Here is a 17,894-nt window from a genome sequence, read left to right as displayed (position 1 = left end):
CTCCTCCTCCTCCTCCTCCTCCTCCTCCCGGGCGCTTACATCACCCTGCCGGGGCGCCCTCTCATCACCTCGCAGCTCGTTCTCTTGCTCGGCCGTCCCTGAGAGCAAAGGTGAGACAGCGGCAATTAACCCACTGATAAAAGAGGCAGTCCTGGTTAGTAGCAATGGGGGAGATGATAGAACACCGACTTTTGGACTCTCTCCACCCCCCCTGGCCAGTCAAGGAATAGGCTGGAATTGGATGTTCTTATATGTCATAAAAAAGTGCTTGACAAGGAGTCGTGCACTCGTTGCATAATTGCAGGCTGGGAGGAGAGATGGCCCTGAGTCAGGATAGGAGAGGTAGCGGCGGATTGCTTTTGCTCCCCCGCCCCCCCGCTGTCCCGCTTCGGTTTACTATCTGGCCTTATCTGAAAAGAGCTGGCCCATGTGTGTCCATTTCCATCACTATCAGGCCAGGTCACTCTATTCCCCTCACCTTGGAGGTCCTCGTGCGCCGCGTCTGATTGGACCATGTCCGTCGGCATGGCAGCGGTGGCCCCGCCTCCGACAGTCGTCGTCGTCTGTTCAGTGGAGCCGCTGTTCATGTCTACCGAAAGAGCCAAAACAAGAGCACATGAGCGATGGTGTGAACGATCGGGGTCGGTGCATGCAGACAGTGGGATGAAACACTACAGCCAGCTGGGATCACAGCAACAGGGAGAGGGTCCATCACTGGCTGTGTACAGCATCAAAAATAATACTTTTTTGAATTTGTACGCCACAATGGTGACCACACTTGTTCCACATGATTCAGTGTTAATGAAAATGACACAGAAGCATCATAAATATGATCACATTCATTCCTTAATTCCTTAATCATCAGTCATATCCCGATTTGTTGTGGTGCGACACGTTTGTGTCTTCGCAGGAAGACATCTCATCACATCACCGAAAGTTATCAAAGTTACCCATCCCTCCCGGTGACCGGGCAACAGCCGGGGCTTATAGCGTGTGTGTGTGAATGTGTGTGTGTGTGTGTGATGAGGGGGTGTTGTGCATGTAACTGAGACCATGCGGAGATTGGGAGTGTTTCCTGAAAGGATGTGGGTGGCTGTGCTGAGCTAGGAGCCCTGGAGGATGGTGGGGGGGGGGTTGGGGGGGGGGGGGGGGGTTCTGGTGATCTGAGAGAGACGCACTGAGGCAGCACAGGATCGCACACGGCGGCCCCCTCACCCAAGCCCAGAGCCTAGAGCTACACCCACAGGAAGGACCTCTCTGGACACTTCCTCTTTTAGCACATGCGCGTGGTGCGTGTTTGCACATTCCAGGAAGCTCTCTAGTCACTGTGGCTTGAGTTTGTGTTTGTAATTCGCAGACATCTGCAAAACAGATAGAAGTCCATATAGATATGAAAGTCAGTGTGGTACCCCCCCCCGACATCCAAACATCTAGCTCTCTCAGGATCTATTTTCTTAAATAGGGATGTTTGGATTTTTTTAGGCCGGGGAAAAACTGCTGCCTTGTTCAACTCATCACTCTTGAAAGCATCTTACAATGTTTACCCAAAACTGAGGTCAAAGTCGACCTTTTAAGTTCCAACTCCGCAGCAACATCTGCAACAGCAGCAAAATTATGCAGAGAAGCTGGGAGCAGTGAACTGCGAAAGTCAACCCAGCTGGTCTGCTTCTCCCCACAATCGTTACTCAAACTTCAGGGTGACCATGTCTGCAGACACACAGAGAGAGAGAGAGAGAGAGAGAGAGAGAGAGAGAGAGAGAGAGAGAGAGAGAGAGAGAGAGAGAAAGAAAGAGAAAGGGAAAGAGAGAGAGATAGAGATAGATTGAGAGAAAGAGAAAGGGAAAGAGAAAGAATAAGAGAGTGAGGCCTATGTGTAGCCTGGCCAGTTGGGTAGCAACCCGATCGAGGACCAATGAGAGCATCTCGCGCCGGGCAGAAGCCGCGCGAGTCCTGTTTAGGGCAATGGAAGAGGGGGGCTGCAGAGAGAGAACTTGCAGGCCCTGCTCTATCTGCCACAGCTGTGGGTGTTTCCATTGATAGCAATGTACAGAGCAGCGGCGGAGAGAGGCCCACCCCCCAGGAGAGGAGTGGAGGAGGAGGGGGGGGGGGAGGGGAGGGGAGGGGAGGGGAGGGGGGAGAGCAAGAGAGGACAAGAGCAAACAGCCTGAAACAGCCGAGGCAAGACCTTACTCGAGCACCAACACAAAACAAAAAACGGCAGTGAAGAGGGAGAGACGGTGGGAGTGAGAGAGAGAGAGAGAGAGAGAGAGAGAGAGACGTAGAGAAACAGAGGAAGACAGTGAGGCAGGAATGAAGGAGAGAGGAAAAGAAGGCGAGGAGGCAAGAGGAAGAGGGATGGGGGAGGAGGAGTGGAGACAGAGAGAGGCTTGGAACTCTCCTCCTCGCTGAGTGAAATACACTCACTCACACACATACACACACACACACACACACACACACACACACACACACACACACTGAGCTGAGGGACACAGAGGGAGGGGGGGAGGAACCAAGCTAGAGCAGGAAGTGGCAGAGCAAAAGAAAGTGAGAGACACAGAGAGAGAAAGAGAGGAGCAGAGACAGAAAGAGAAAGAGAAATGGTGAGAAAAGTAAGAGAGATAGCGGGGTGGGCGAGAGGGTGAGAGAGAGAGCGCCGGACAGGGCAGATTGTTGTCTGCTGCTGGCTCCCCGGCCGCGCGCTGCCGTTAACACGGCCCGTATCTTCAGCAGCCAGCAGCGTGCTGCTCCGTCAGGCTAAACCGCCCCTCTAGCGCCTGCAAAGGGGGCTGAGCTTCAGAGCTGCTGCTGCTGCTGCTGCTGCTGCACAAACCTGCCTACAGTCACTCACAGCACAGCTCTGCACCCCCACTTCAACTAGCCTCGCTCTGCTGCTGCTGCTGCTGCTGCTGCTGCTGCTACTGCGTCTGCTCACCACGATGCTGTTGCCTTTCAACATTGTCATGGAAAAATGCAGTGTTCGTGGATCAAGCACCACAAGCGAGTCCACAAAACACAGTATTATCCAACTATCAGACAGACAAACCATGCCATGTGGTCAGCGATGATGGTCAGACTCCCTGTACATTGTTTTTGCTACTTTGTGCTGTCTCGACCGTCTCAAAGGAGGAACAGAAATCTGCAACCACCAAAATACTCAAGTATCTTCACTTTGCAGTGTTGCATTTCGAGCGCTTCTAAATCGGCCCGCGAACGTGCACGGGCGTGTGAGGAACGCTTTCGTGCGTCGTCGGGCTTCCTGCCGCAGCCCCCTGTGGGAGCGGGGCCCCCCGAGAGAGACCCAGGAACTGGCCCAGAGGGGGCACTGCTGAGGGGGGGCCCCTGGCTTCTCCACGGTGGCCTTGGGGTGTGAGGGCTAGAGAGAGGGGGGGGGGGGGGTGTAGGTGGAGCTGGAGCAGGCCAGAGCTCTGAGATTAGCTCAGGATTAATGGCCTGTCATTAGCCCGGCATCCCTGCACTGAGCAATGGGGATCAAACCACGAGACGCTAATTAATTAGCGACTCACGCTAATCACAAGCAGATGGAGCTCCGACGCTGCTCGAGTGAGACGGGAGACAAAAAAAAAAAAAAAAGACAAGCAGGGGGGGATGTGCCTGTCCCCACGTATGCGCGAGTGTATTAATGGGGGGAATTATCTGGGAAGGGCCGCGCTAGGAGCAGACAATGGGTGACACAGCAACACGGACGTTGGGACAGAGCGAGGAGGAAGAGCGATGGAGAGAGAGAGGGAGGGAGGGAGGGAGCGAGGGAGGGAGCAAAAGTGAAGGGGAAAAGGAGGGGACTGGTCAGGGAAGCCACATGAGGGAAGTGCAGGCGAGCGGAGCAGCAGCAGCAGCTCTGATGGATCGCGCCCCGGCCAGGATACGACCTCATATGGCCAGGGGAAGAATGAGGGGAGAGGGCTGCAGCCCAGAGGAGCCCCACCACCACCACCACCGCCACACCGCCACCTCCAGCCCTGCTAAGCCAAGATAACCCAGAGCCAGTGGCCACTCCATCTGCCCCATCACACGCAGTCTCTCACTCGCTCCCTCCCTCCCTCTATCTCTCACTCTCACCCTCTCTCTCTCTCCTCCTCCTCCTCCTTCTCTTCACACATCCCTGCGAGAGTCAACAGCAGCAGGACAAAGGAGGCATGGAAAGTTTTTCCCCCCTCGGTCCTGCTCTCTCTCTCTCTCTCTCTCCCTCCCTCCCTCCCTCTCTCTCTCTCTTTCTGTCTCTCTCACATTCTCTCCCCCTGCCTCTCTCTCTGTGTGTCCCAGCGCTCCATCCTGTCACTAACAGAGAGCAGGAGCATTTCCGGTTTTCAGAGTCGGCTCTGGAGGCATGGGGCACGCCTCAAACGGTCTGCTACGCTCACCTCCTCCCCTCCCCCCTTCTTTCCCTCTCCCTCATCCCCTCCCTCTCCTCCCCCACTATCATCCCCCCATCTCTGCTCTCTTTCTCGCTCTGAAGAAGTTCTCCTCACATTAACTCCCAGCCTAAGTTTAACTAAAGTCGACTCCAAACTCTGACATTCAACAACTATCTATACTATCTACATGGGAATTACACATTAACAAATTATCTTAGCCTGTTTTTCATCCTCGACACACACACACACACACACACACCCACACACATAATTCATAACCACCTCCTCTACAGCTGCGAGTTAACTAACTGCACTGCACTGTTTTGTTAAGCAGTGTTTAGCAACCCTTGATCCCTTCTCAAAGTGTGCGCACACACACACACACACACACACATACACACACACACACACACACACACACACACACACACAGCCACCCATACATGCGTGCACACGCTCCCTCCCTCTCTAAGACCAGTGGCAGAGCGAGAAGCACCAGCCAGTGGGAAGCTGGGAGGGGTTTGGAATGCAGCGTTCCTACCAGTCAGAGCCAGCAGATCACACAACGGCAGTTGAGCAACATCCACACATCTCTCCACACAGCGAGAGCGAGAGAGGGAGAGGGAGAGAGAGAGAGAAGGAGAGAGAGAGATAGCCATCTCAGGAGGACCTGGAGGGCACACTCCTCCTCTCCTCTCCTCTCCTCGTCTCTCTTCTCCTCTCCTCTCCCCTCCCCTCCCCCAACCTCCTCCTCCTTCTTCTCTTCTACTGCCACCAAGCACTAATCTTAGAACTCATCTCACTTCAATGCCTTTTCACCCTCTTATCTAATTGTGTAGGGGTTTTGTGTCTGCTTATAAATGGATGAAGGATGATTACAGAATAAATGGGGCCCACATACAAACACACACACAAACACACACACACACACACACACACACACACACACACACACAGACACACACAAACAAGCACACTCCTCTGTGAGGATCATCCAGTAGGCTGTGGCATATTTACCCGTTTGTGAGTTGGGGGCCGTAGGGTTCAAGGGTCATGGAGTGGTGGGGTCACAGTCGGATAGGTGAGAGGGCAACTCAGAGACACAGACTCAGCAGCTTCTGTTCATACTGCAGGGAGAAAAAAAACACAGGCCAGATTTACACTCCACTCCATTCCACTCAGCTCCGTAAACAAGACAGTGTCACAGGGCACAACACACACAAGCGCACACACACACACACACACAGTACCATCACTGAGACAGGAGGACATATTGGCAACACATGATTAAAGGTCAGATACCAGCAGACATTTCAACACACTTCCCACATTTATTTGGCTTAAATGATCATGGTCTAAACAGTTGACATAAAATATGTTTGAAGTTAGCCCCACGAGTATAAAATTACTGCACTTAAATGACTTTGTGCCCGAATATAACAAAATAAATACATGTCAGGATGTGAGCACAATAAACAGACAACATCTCGGCAGAGAGGATTTCAGCAAACCAGAACCAAAGACACCCCTCGGACTGGCAACGGAGGGAAAAAAGAAAACATAAATGCTTCCTGTTGGTTTACAAGACTGTGCTTGTAGCACAGCGGGGAAAAGCCTGGATGACTAGGATGCAGGAGGCCCGTTTGGCGAGTCACGGAGGGTGACGTCACGCGGCGTGACATCTCCGTTGAGCGGGCCGCGCTGCCGCCCGGCGAAAAGGTAACAGGAGAGAGACGCGGCCCTGGGCTCTCGGTCCCTTGTTAAGCCGGTAAACTGAGACTTCCTGCCATCCCATAACACATCAAAGCCCCGCTGCCTGCCAAGTTTCCCTTCCAAGGCGAGCGGAGCAGACTAACCCACAGAGCGGCCAGCAGAGGCGTCGACCGCTGCAGCCGCTCACCCGCTGTGCCGTGCACCCCGACGGACGGGAGAGGCCAGGCCAGACCGGCCCGCAGGAAAAGAGACGGAAAAGAGGAGACGACAAAGGGACACTAGGAGTGGCGGAAAACAGGGATGCTGGGTGCAGCAGAGAGAGAGGCAGATGGGAGGCAGATCAGAGGGATTTGGAGACGAGACAACGGGCTAATTAAAGTCTGACGAGCACAAACATGGTGGTGGTGGTGGTGGTGGGGAGCACTTTCTGCTCGTCATCACTTTTCCCCAGTCGCTGGCCAGGGAAGTAGTGACCAAATGGCGGCCAGGAGGATTACAGAGAACCTGTAGAGGCTGGGGGGGGGGGGCAATGGACTGAGCTACTGGGGAAGAGAAAGGATCACAGGCATCACTTCTAAAACTACCTTCATGGAAATGAACATGTCACAATAGTGCATGTGAGTAATTTCTGCTTTAAAAAGTGATTCTTGAAGATGAAAAGGTGACTAACTATCTTTCCTCTCTCGTGTGTGCAATCACGCTGGGTGATGTCACAACAGAGCTCAACAGTAGGGCTGGGAGGAATGAAGGGAGGGGGGGGCCGACTGGGAGAATGACTACGTGAGTGAGGGTGCGTAAACGCGGGCGAGTGAGTCAGTGAGCGAGCGAGGGAGTGACCGGCCGGCCCCAGCGAGGCGGAATGTCTCGGCAGACGGCAGCAGCCGCCGCCACATCGGCCCGGTGACAGGCACAGGCAAGTGCAGAGAGGGCCCGGGCGGCCCGGGCAGGTGCTGCATCGCGTTCCGTTTGTGCGCCGCGCCGCGCCACTCTGCCTCCTGGATCAGTTTCAGCACAGCCCCGCGCACAGCACAGCAGAGCAGAGCAGAGCAGAGGGGAGCAGGGGGAGGGGGAAGAGGAGGGAGGAGGAGGAGGAGGAGGAGGAATGGGAGGAGGCCAATGGCGGCAGGAGCAGTAGTGATGGCATCCGGCAGCAAGGAGAGGAATAACGCCACAGGAGAATAAGAGAGAGGAAGAGAAAATGAGGCAGACAGAGGAGAGGAATGAGAGAGAGAAATGGAGAGAGTGAGAGAGAGAGAGAAAAAGAGGGGGGAGAGGGAGAATGAGGCAGACAGAGGAGAGGAATGAGAGAGAGAGAGAGAGAGAAAGGGAGGGAGGCAGAGTGGCTTGACTGGTTCGGCTGCTCTGTTTGCCTCTGAAAGCCTTGACTTAACTTCCCCTTGTCGCGTCTCTTTTATCTGCGTGCTATCTGCACAACACATAGGCACTAATGTATACATATATACAGCCACAAGTGCAGAAGCACAGACAGGAACAACCACCCCAACCACAAACACATAAACACACACACACACACACACACACACACACACACACAAAGACACAGTGTGATGCACTGATCTTCAGACAGCTGTGCCAAGTAGTCAAGATTGTAAAAAAAGAACTCACAGAGCATCAAACAGACGAAAACATATTTTAACGAGAAAACAAAACTAGGTGCAAAAAAGCTGATAGAATGATAGATGTCTTTTGCATGATAGAAAAACAAGAGAGTAACAGGGAGCAAAAAGATAAGAGCGAGGCATAGTGAAAAGGGAGAGAGAGATAGAGAGAGAGAAAGAGAGAGAGGAAGGAGAGAGAGGGAGAGGAAGGAGAGAGAGGACCCCTAAGGGGTTAACAGTAAGAGCAGTGGGGGCGGAGCGGGAAGCCCTTGGCAAAGCTGCACTCAGCTGTCAGTCCGAACAGGTGGCCCTGACGCGACCTTTGGCTTCTTTTGCATACAGCCTCCATTTTGTTTGAGGCTTCAAGGCTTAAAGCTCAACCAGCTTTTCTTAAAAAGAGAACTCACTTGTGTCCAGACGAACTGATGCTCACCAAATGTTGCTGCTCCCCCCTCCATCCATCCCCCATGGATGACTCTGTGTACGTGTGTGTGTGTGTGTGTGTGTGTGTGTGTGTGTGTGTGTGTGCGTGTGTGCATCCTTGCGTGTGTGTGTAAACAAATATTAACCAACATCATATTCCCAGTGTGGTAGGTGGGAGGAACATGCTAGGTCAACCTCACCTGGATAAAGACCGCAGCATCTTTAAATAACAGCGTTTGGCTATTTGAGGGAACAGAATTGCAAACACACACACATACACATACACACACAAAACACTTTCACACATGATGCTGTGGCTGATGGTGAGGTTTATTTCGTCCAGAGAGGCTCTTGAGCACACCACTGTTGACACACACACACACACACACACACACACACACACACACACACACACACACAGTGGCTCTGGTCGTATAGCTGCACAGCCCGGCAGCAGCCCACTGCAGAGCCACCCATTTCCAGCACTGTGCATTCCAAGCTATTTAAAACTCAGCCTGCTTGCAGATTTACCCAAGCGTACACTTCTGTTCATTATTTCATAATCATCCCTCTCAAGCCCCTCAAACCACCACCACACCACCTCCCCCCCCACCCAACCACCCACCGCCCCCCCTCTCCACTCTCCTCCTCTCCCTCCATCTTTCTCTCGCTCTTTTCATCTTTTTCCTTTTTCCGGCCCTCACCTTCCTCTCCTCCACCCTTTTTTCTCGACACAATGAGACAACGGGTCACAGGCGCGGGCCGACTCGGGGAGTGGAAGCGGCCGTGGCCCATCAGACGACCCAGCGACAGCAGCAGCAGCAGCGCTGAAGTTGAAGTAGGTCAGAAAGTTTATTTGGCAGCGCGGAGCATGTTTACACGCTTAGATCCCTCTGCCTCTCTCTACTATATTCCCCACAGTCTGACCAGCCTCCCACCCCCCTGGTTAGGCCCTTGTGATTCACAGCTCCCTCTCTGTCTCTGTCTCTCTCAGTCTCTCTCTCTCTCTCTCTCTCTTGCGGGCTCTTGCTTTCTCTCCCTCCCTCAGTCCCTCTCTGTCTCGGTCTTCCTCTGTTTTTCTCTCTTCTGCAACATCCTAGCCCCCAAAAACTCATTCGCTCCAATAGTTTGAGCTTCATCCACGCTCTCTCTCTCTCTCTTCACCCCTTGTCTTCTACCTCCATCTGCTAGACTCTTCCAGTCCCACAGTCATCATCTTGTTTTTGTTAGCGTCTTGCTCCTTTTCCCCCCATTCTCTTATTGTCTTCTTCACATTTTGCCACTTTAGCCTGCATTGTGTTTATCGTTCACACACTGTTTTTCTACTCTGTATTTAGCTCTCTCTAGCTCTCTCTCTCCCTCTCTCTCTCTCTGGTCTGTGTTGTTGTTGATGAGTACTCTGCTCTCAGTCACACAAACATGTTCACACTTACACAGGAATATGAATGAAGTCACTGAGCTGACTAAATTATTAACACAAGAGATCGGGTTTTATTGGTTGAAATCATGTGTTGTGCTGCACTGCACAGCAATAGCTTTTCACTTCCAGTTAAAGGTGCTCTTTATCTAACTTTGACTTGTTTTTAACTCATTCATCCTTCTCTCAACTTTAGGCCCCTTCACTATAGTGGATGGCCACATCATCAGCCAGGGCCTGAGGTTCCCATAGAAACTCCCATCCACTGACCTACACCTTCAAGCTGCCTCCTCCTAGCCCCTCCTACATAGCGACTCACCCAATCTCCACTCCCTCTACTCATGTCATGTGACCCCTCCCTGGCCAATCCAGTAGGGGCAGGTCAGATGACAGAGCCTGGCCAAGCTAAGGAGTGGGGGTTGTGTGAGAGGGATTGACACCTGGGAAACAGCAGGAGACAATCCATCAATCACCAAGTGTGTGTGCCTACTACTGCCACAACAGCAACAGGCCTGGGCATTACACACACACACACACATATGTGCACTCACTCTCATTCATACACAGACACATGCCACGCACACAAACAGACACACACACACACACACTCCAAAACTGCCACTCCGAAATAAGAGTCACATTGTACTTGGGCAGCTCTGCTGTAGCAGTGGGCTTTATGAGAATCAGAGCCTTGGGACAAGCTCCTACTGTATAAGAGGGCAATTCATCTGGAACAGGGGAGGGGGCAATAGCTCTACTGCCACTCTGGAGGAGGCAATTCATTTCAGTCTTTTGGGGAATACACATGAGCAGGTCTGGGCAGAGGAAAACTCATGCGAGCCAATAAGCAATTGTACATGAGCCATGCAGTTACCACATGCAAAATCGTTTCTTCTCATACAGATATGGGTTTCTCTAATCATAAACACTGCATCACGTGACAAAACGTATCCCCTTATCCACATCCATCTTTTATTGTATTTCATTTTGCTGCAGAGACATCCTGCAGAGGAGAGGATAGACACCAGCAAGTTATTCTTAAACTAAAGGCTAATGATTAATTCAGGCTCTATCACTATGTTGTGCTCCATCAATGGCGGGCACTGGGAGCCAGAACAATTACCTATCTCTAATCTCAGATCTGTGTTATGAGCACAGCCCAACCCAGTCATCCACTACATTCAGATTTGATATAGCGTACAACATATCTACATCACCCTATTTGGCAAATATTATCTCTTTTATCTAAAACTGGTTTGAAGAACATGACTGGAATCAGTTTTTTAAAAATCGTGAATTCAATGCAACCAGTCCCAAAGTCAACAAATTGAATCCATCCTGCCTTGACACTGCACTAATACCCGCGCAACGAATGCTATTTTCACCTTGTAAGTGTCATTACTCTGGATCACAAAGAGCAAGAGGGTAAGTGCCAAACAATAAAAATCAACATGCCATTGCTCATTTTATACAAGAGCCAGTTGTGTCCATCCATCCTAAGACTGAACAATGAGGCCTGATTCTGAACTCACTTTAAGCTGATGATGACTCCAAATATGAAATATAATCTCTTGTACTTTGACCTGCCTGGCACGCGGATGAGATTCACAGGCAGGGGAACGTTGGTTGGTGCTATCTTTGACATCACACCCAGTTAAAACTAGCAACACAACACAATCAAACAAGAACTAAACAAAAAAAAAAAACCCAAACAAACAAAAGTGATAGCTCAAAGCTAGGGTCGTCATGAGAAACCTGCAGAAACCCTGACATCAAGGAAAGGCTCTTATCAAGAACCCCAACATCATGATGGGACAATAGAGATAAAGTCTTAGCCACTTTTGTGTTGCCATTCTATGTTAAGTGCTGCTAACTAACCTACTTTGCTACTAACTGCATGGTTATCCCTACACCCCTGGCAGGGATGTTTAGTTCTGATTGGGTGCAGGATGCTCCACGCCGACCAGGCGTCAAGCCCTGTACATTGGCAGGTCTCTCAGCCGCCCTCAAAGTGACAAACAACTCACGGCCTCATAGCAGCAGGACACTGATGGGCCATGTTTGTCCCCGGGTGTGTTTAGCCAACAGGGCCTCCATGGCTGCGCTTTTTTGTCACACATCATGTGTCAGCGGGTCCATCAGGGAACTGGGCTGCTATGTCAGGTCACTGGTCAGGGTCAGTGGCTTGGGGAGAGCAGGAAGCCAGGCTGGAGAACTGGATACACTGCAAGCCTACAGTTTGCTCCCTGAAGTCTTCAGCACAGCATAGTGCTGTGGCTGCGACACCGGCACACCCATTCGACAAATTAAGAGTTTGTCAATAAAGCTGCACTAGATAAGTTCATTATTCTAGCATAGTCACTACTATGTTTTTGTTTGTGATACTTTACTTCCTTACTGTGACTACACTGCAGGGGAGTAGGCCTAGCCTAGCCTACCTATCCATCACTAAAACAAGATAGGAAAGGCTTCAATCAAGGTTTCCCTGATAGCGTGCTGATTCATCCAACTGCACGCAAAAAGTGCTGAAGACCTTAGTTTCTCAAAAATGAGCAACAATACCCACTGAGATATAACTGCTACATTTAAAAATGGCAATCACATCATTCATCCTTTAAGAGTGTGAAGTTTAAACCTAAGATTTATGACATGGAGATACACATTTAAGCAACTGTTTTTTTTCCTGTTTGCAGGTCTTTGTCATAAGACCCAGGCTGGATTTCATGCCCTCCTTTTGCCATTCTTGCTCTGATGAGTGCTCTATTACATTCCTCTGAACCAGGAGCACACGTCTCATACCCTGTGATAAGGGAGTTAATATTTACAGGAACTCTGGAACGAACCAGGCTACAAGAGGCACAAGTGACCTTTGCCTTGTTTCCAAGCTTCATTTTATATTTTTTTTACCTACTGAAGGTCATGTTATCCATTTTCTCTCTGAAAGAGGCTTAGGAGGTAGTTTGATGCTACATTCATTCACTTTCATTCAGAAGTCCTGAGATACATTTGTTTTGACCACAACAGTCTCTGGCTAGTTTCACTTGAGTTGCTTAGAGAAGGCAGTGATTGTTAGTAAACTTTTAAACTGTTTGTACGTTACTGATGTACCCGACAGGTTTGAAGACTTGAGGGCTGTGAAGTCAGTGCTTCAAGAGCATCACTAATCCACAGCATGTTGCATGCTAGATATCCTCCATTATGTGTGTGGGTGTGGGTGCGTCTCAGTGTGTGTGTGTTTGTGTGTGTGTGTGTGTGGTTAGGAGACGGGAGCGGCTGGGTTTCACATCACTGAATGCAGGCCCTTTCTGGCCCATTGTCTACACCACCTCGGGGCATGTTGGGATAGGCTGCTAAAGGGCTGGCTGACTTGCCTTCGTCCCTCGGGATGGCGAGAGCAGAGCGTTAACATCCTCCTGCATCCATGCCTTTCTCTCCCCCTTTCACCAAACATCTCCAGGTGTCTTTTTCTATGGTGGACCAGGGACAAAAGAGGAGGGGGAAACCATCCCTCACGCGACATAGAGGAGAGCTACTCTGGAACAGGAGGAGGGCAGAAAGATCTCTGTGTCCTTCATTTTGTAATGGCATGTAAAAACTCGGTCCTGCCTCTTCATCGCAATATTTTAAATCAGTCATCCCTATGCCATTGTGCTTTCACAACAGTCTGTCTCTTGCTTTAAGAATCGATGTTTCAAACTTAACCGAATTACATTACACTGCCGATGGTGGAGAAGCTGGGGGGCATGGGGGGTGCTTATTTAATCTAAATCAAAACAATTAACAGTGGCAGACTGATGAGTTGAATGTTAAGAGTTTTGGTAAGGTCTGGGATGGAAAGCTCTATGAGAGGAGTATTGAGCCGAAGCTTCGAACACATCTGGTTCCCATTGCTCAGCCTTCTCAGAGACACAGAGGAGGATCTGTCCAACCCGAGTGAGAGCTTCGGCGGCTCCCTCGGAGTCTGCTCTTGGCTGTTAAGACTCAGCATGGCCGCCGTGCCAGATTATCATCTACGCCTCCTCCTGACTCCGACTCCAACTAGTCCGATTCCTATGGAAAGCTACGGACATTAAGAGCTCAACTTGATGCGACGACTTCTACAAGTCCGTAAATGTCACGACATATAATGAGTCGTAACAGAGGAATGTCATTTGCTAGGCAGGATGAGGATATATCAGCAAATGGCATCTGCTGCCGAATATGCACCTCTCCACCATCCTGGCCCCATCACCCTCTTCCTCTCCTCCCTCCATCCACAGCCCTGTGTATTCTACACTAAAATGGTGAAAAATAATTAAATATATGCGTTTGTCCTTGAACAACAAACAGTGAAAGTCCTGTGTCAATTTGCAATCTTGTCTTGTGACAAAAGTAGAAGTATTAATAACTTAAAGGGTCATCACTTTTGGGGCAGCTGACATGCTGACCTAATGTTAACTTGAATTGGATCACTTAAAGCACTCTACACCCATTCATGACTAGGCTTACGAATGCATTACTAATACACCAGTTACAGGCAGAGTCAACTTCACACTGAAGATGGCCTGTTCTAGAGAAACAGGTTATACGATGCTGCTTTGCCTGACATCCTCCCCCATCTCTCTCTCTCTCTCTCTCTCTCTCTCTCTCTCTCTCTCTCTCTCACCCTCTCCACCTCCCTGCCTCCTTCCCTCCCCCTGCACCGATCCCAAATGAGCAACAAGTGTAGCTCTTCTTGAGTACCGACCCTCCCCCCTCTCTGTTCTACCTCGAGAAGCTATCACAAATCCACAGACTGTGAGCAACTGCCAGCTGACAAAACTGTTTAGTCAGCAACAGAGCCAGGGTGGGAGAAAAGGGGAGGGGGGAAACCGGGGGAGAAGAGGAGAAGCCAGTACGAGTTGTGGGTAATCTGTTCTCTCTCTCTCTCTAGATCTCCTTCTCTTTATCTTTCTTTTCTTTTTTTATCATACACACAAAAAAAAACACATGCATGACAGATGAGTTTACAGGACTCATGTTAAAACCTTCGGCAGGACCACAGAGTTGAAGTGGGAGGTTACTGTATCCAACTTCCTCCATCTTCCTCATACACAGACTGTTTCATTTCCTGTCAACCACATCCCTACTCTGCACACAGCCTCCATTTTCAGATTAGCCCATCTCTCTCTCCTCTTCTCTCCATCTGAGCATCAGTGATGGTCTTTGAGACCACAGGAAAGAGGTGTAGCAGAGAAGTGTGTTACCCCTAGCTGCTAATTAAGAGGGAAGTTGTTTCACAGTAAATGACTGCACCATATCCTGAACTACACAGGCTAAAATAGGCCAAACATCATCTGCTAGAGCTTAAGAGTTTAACATATATTTAGGGAAATTATTGTGTGCCACCCAAACCCACTATATTAAGCATTCTGGTACAACACAGAATTGAGAAATCACAATATAACATCAATGTGCATTTTCCATGAGCATATAGAAATAAACGGTCAACTAGCTATTGCAACAACAACAAAAAAAGACGGCACTAGACGGTTAGCATCCTTGATGAGAAAAAAATAAACAACAACTCTTCGACATCTCCCCAACCCACGCAGGTACAGTAGCACATTCTACATCATGTCTAGCACCTAAACAGGCCTCCCATCCCCTGTGAGAGAGAGGGAACATAATCTTATCCAAAATAGGCGCGTTAAAAATAGGCCCTGAGCGAAAGAGGATGCCCATCCTACCCGCGAACGAGTGAAGAGAGCGCCCATCACTGGGGAGAAAAGGCCTGCTGAGGTGACCCACCACTCTCCATCCTCCACAATTTAGCTCTCTGACCCTCTGGCCCGCCAGATTGGTCACTTATTCGAAATTACATTCATCATTTACAAGTTATATGAATAGATTTGCGCATCTGCTGCTTCCACCCTGACTACTACTACATTTTGGGGAAATGCCCACCAGTAAGGAAGAAGGAGGCCAAACTTTATAACTTGTATTTTAACTTCTATGGGTGTGGCTCCTCAGTTCTAAAGGTGATCCAAACCACAGATTTATCACAGGTGTGTACATTTGTTTCTACAGACACCTGAATATGCCTCACATCTATGGCATGTAAAATCAGTCAAGCTCGAAGTTATTCAATGCTTTTGAAATTGTATGGGATTTGGGGTTAACCAGATGCTTTTGGCTTCTGGGTCTTGTAGCCCATTGACAGCAGTTTGTTTCTCTCTATCCCCTGTTCACTACCCATTTAAAACAAGGGAGATTATCCCCCAACCCCATTTCATGTTGTACCATTGAGCTTAATGTGCCTTAGGCTTTTCAGCCTGCCTCAGGCTTCACACATCTGATTCGCACCGAACAAACAGATCTCCACCCAACACCTAGCTCTATTGTGCAAGCAGCCTTTTCACTGGAGTTAAACTGAGAATAGAGAGGACCAGATATAGCTCTAGTGCCGCTTCAAAAAACATGCCTGGCCATTTTGAAAGGCCAAAACTGTAATGGGAGTTACACTTTTTACACTTGATTATAACATATTTTATAAACACCCATCATTTGTTCTATGTAATCTATCTAATGGTAGTCTATCATTACTCCATCCAACCTTGAAAGATACCTGGCCACCGTGTTTCTCAATACACCTCATCTGAAAGCTGATGGTTTAAGAATCAGCGCTGAGCTGGAGTAAAATAGTGGATGATACTGCCTCCCTAGGCCTCCTGGAGACCCGTGTAGAATTTCGTAATGGAATGTGAACTGTTCATCCGGATCTGCACTCTGCTCTTCCCTGACTCTCGAAAGTTAAACGATCATGGGAAAAAGATGGGAGGAGAGCGATCGAAAAGCCAGAGGCAGGACATACATTGTGTACAACATGTACTAAACTGCAACTTAACCTGCTCTACAGTATAAAACTACTTACTTGTTTACAAACAGTAGCACCGCGTCGACAACTTGTTTGCTTAGACTCAACCTTACAAACAAGAGTTCATATGTGTGTTATATAGTCCAGGCTACTGATCAGCAATGACATCTTCCATGTTTAGTTCCATCTTTGAGGAGAGTATCTGATGAGGAAACTCGCGCCGTTGACTCGACGCCCGCATTATACTTCCTCCTTTGGGACGACATTTGTTCCTAAATATCCCTTTTACTTGACGGGTATCTAAAGTCACAATGCAGAGATGATGATAACGATATATAGAGTGTACTGACGAGATGAAGACAACCCAAATAAACTATTTGGAAAACATCTCTGCAAGGTCAAAACGTAAAAAGGACGCGTGTTCACCCCCCCACGTTGGCTCAGATCAAAGTACACTGAAAGATGTGGATGCTTCGCCGCTCCGTCGAAACAAACTTGGTTTCAATCTCACGTTATCAATCAGTCATTCGGTCTCAATATACAAGTTAAGTTGAACCACGAAAGCAAAATACAACAAATATATTCTCCAATCCTCCATCTCGAGTTACCGCAGCCCAGGTAGTTATAAATACATGTGCGCAAAGGACGGACAGTCAAATTCCTGTAGTCAGGCGATCAAACTATGGATGAGAGTGAAACTAGGAAGCGCTGCCGACCTGTAAAGAAAGCTAACTTTATCCACACATCTCATTCGAAACTGTTCTAAACTTCAGTAGTATTTCACAAACTCATTTCGTTTAACATCTGTCAATGTGTATGGCAAATATGAAACCAAGCGATGCCTGTTGCATTGGCAAACTTTTCAAACTAGCCTACTTACGTTTGACTTTGTCGGGGTTGGGCTGCTTGCGCCGAGGCATAGATGATGGTGAATGGAGATGATGGACTTAGAAAAAACTGCAAACTTGTTCCGGAGAGCAATCAAAATGGCGTTTCTGATGATGTTCAAAGTTCGTCAACTCAATAATTTAACCCCCCTCAGGTTTCTCCTCAAAAAGAAGTAGGCCTGCGATGGAGAATGTCGACAGTCGACACCGGGGAGAAAACTCACTTTTTCTTCTCTTTCTCCCACTTAGGTCGTTCCTAGGCGCTGCTCACTAAACCTGATAAGTAGACGCATCACGTGTTGCTCCTAGTCTCCAAGGGGACGTGTTACTGAGGCTGCTGCCACTGCGGTTCAGCATGTGAGCATCTCTACGGGAGGGGTCTCCATCGAGCTGGGAGGAGGGGTGGAGAAGTTACCAAATTGTTATCTTCCCTGTCTGAAACTGCTTCGGTGGCGTCACAGAGTGGGGGATGATTGTCTGAAGTTTCACACAGCATCAAATAGTTGACTTTACAAACTATCGTGTAGCCTAGTCTAGGCCTGGGTTTTAAGTAAGACAACCCGATGAACCATCTAGCTACTGGACCAACTTTTACCTAGAATAGGGTATGTTAGATAACTCAGC

At 49.2% G+C, this 17,894-nt stretch overlaps 1 long non-coding RNA gene across 1 annotated transcript; it reads right to left on the bottom strand.

The window, feature by feature from the left end:
- Positions 1 to 2: 2 nt before the first annotated feature.
- Positions 3 to 17,611, bottom strand: LOC134072512 (uncharacterized). The gene is made up of 4 exons (XR_009937176.1): positions 17,264 to 17,611; positions 5,394 to 5,503; positions 479 to 589; positions 3 to 98 (listed from the first exon to the last, which is right to left on the bottom strand). It is a non-coding gene; the product is annotated as an uncharacterized LOC134072512 (long non-coding RNA).
- Between the last annotated feature and the right edge of the window lie 283 nt (positions 17,612 to 17,894).

This window comes from Sardina pilchardus, chromosome 2, assembly GCF_963854185.1.
Source record: "Sardina pilchardus chromosome 2, fSarPil1.1, whole genome shotgun sequence".
In the NCBI taxonomy this organism is placed as follows: domain Eukaryota; kingdom Metazoa; phylum Chordata; class Actinopteri; order Clupeiformes; family Clupeidae; genus Sardina; species Sardina pilchardus.
Note: the sequence above shows the minus strand (reverse complement) of the source record. Positions and strands in the feature narration are given on the sequence as shown.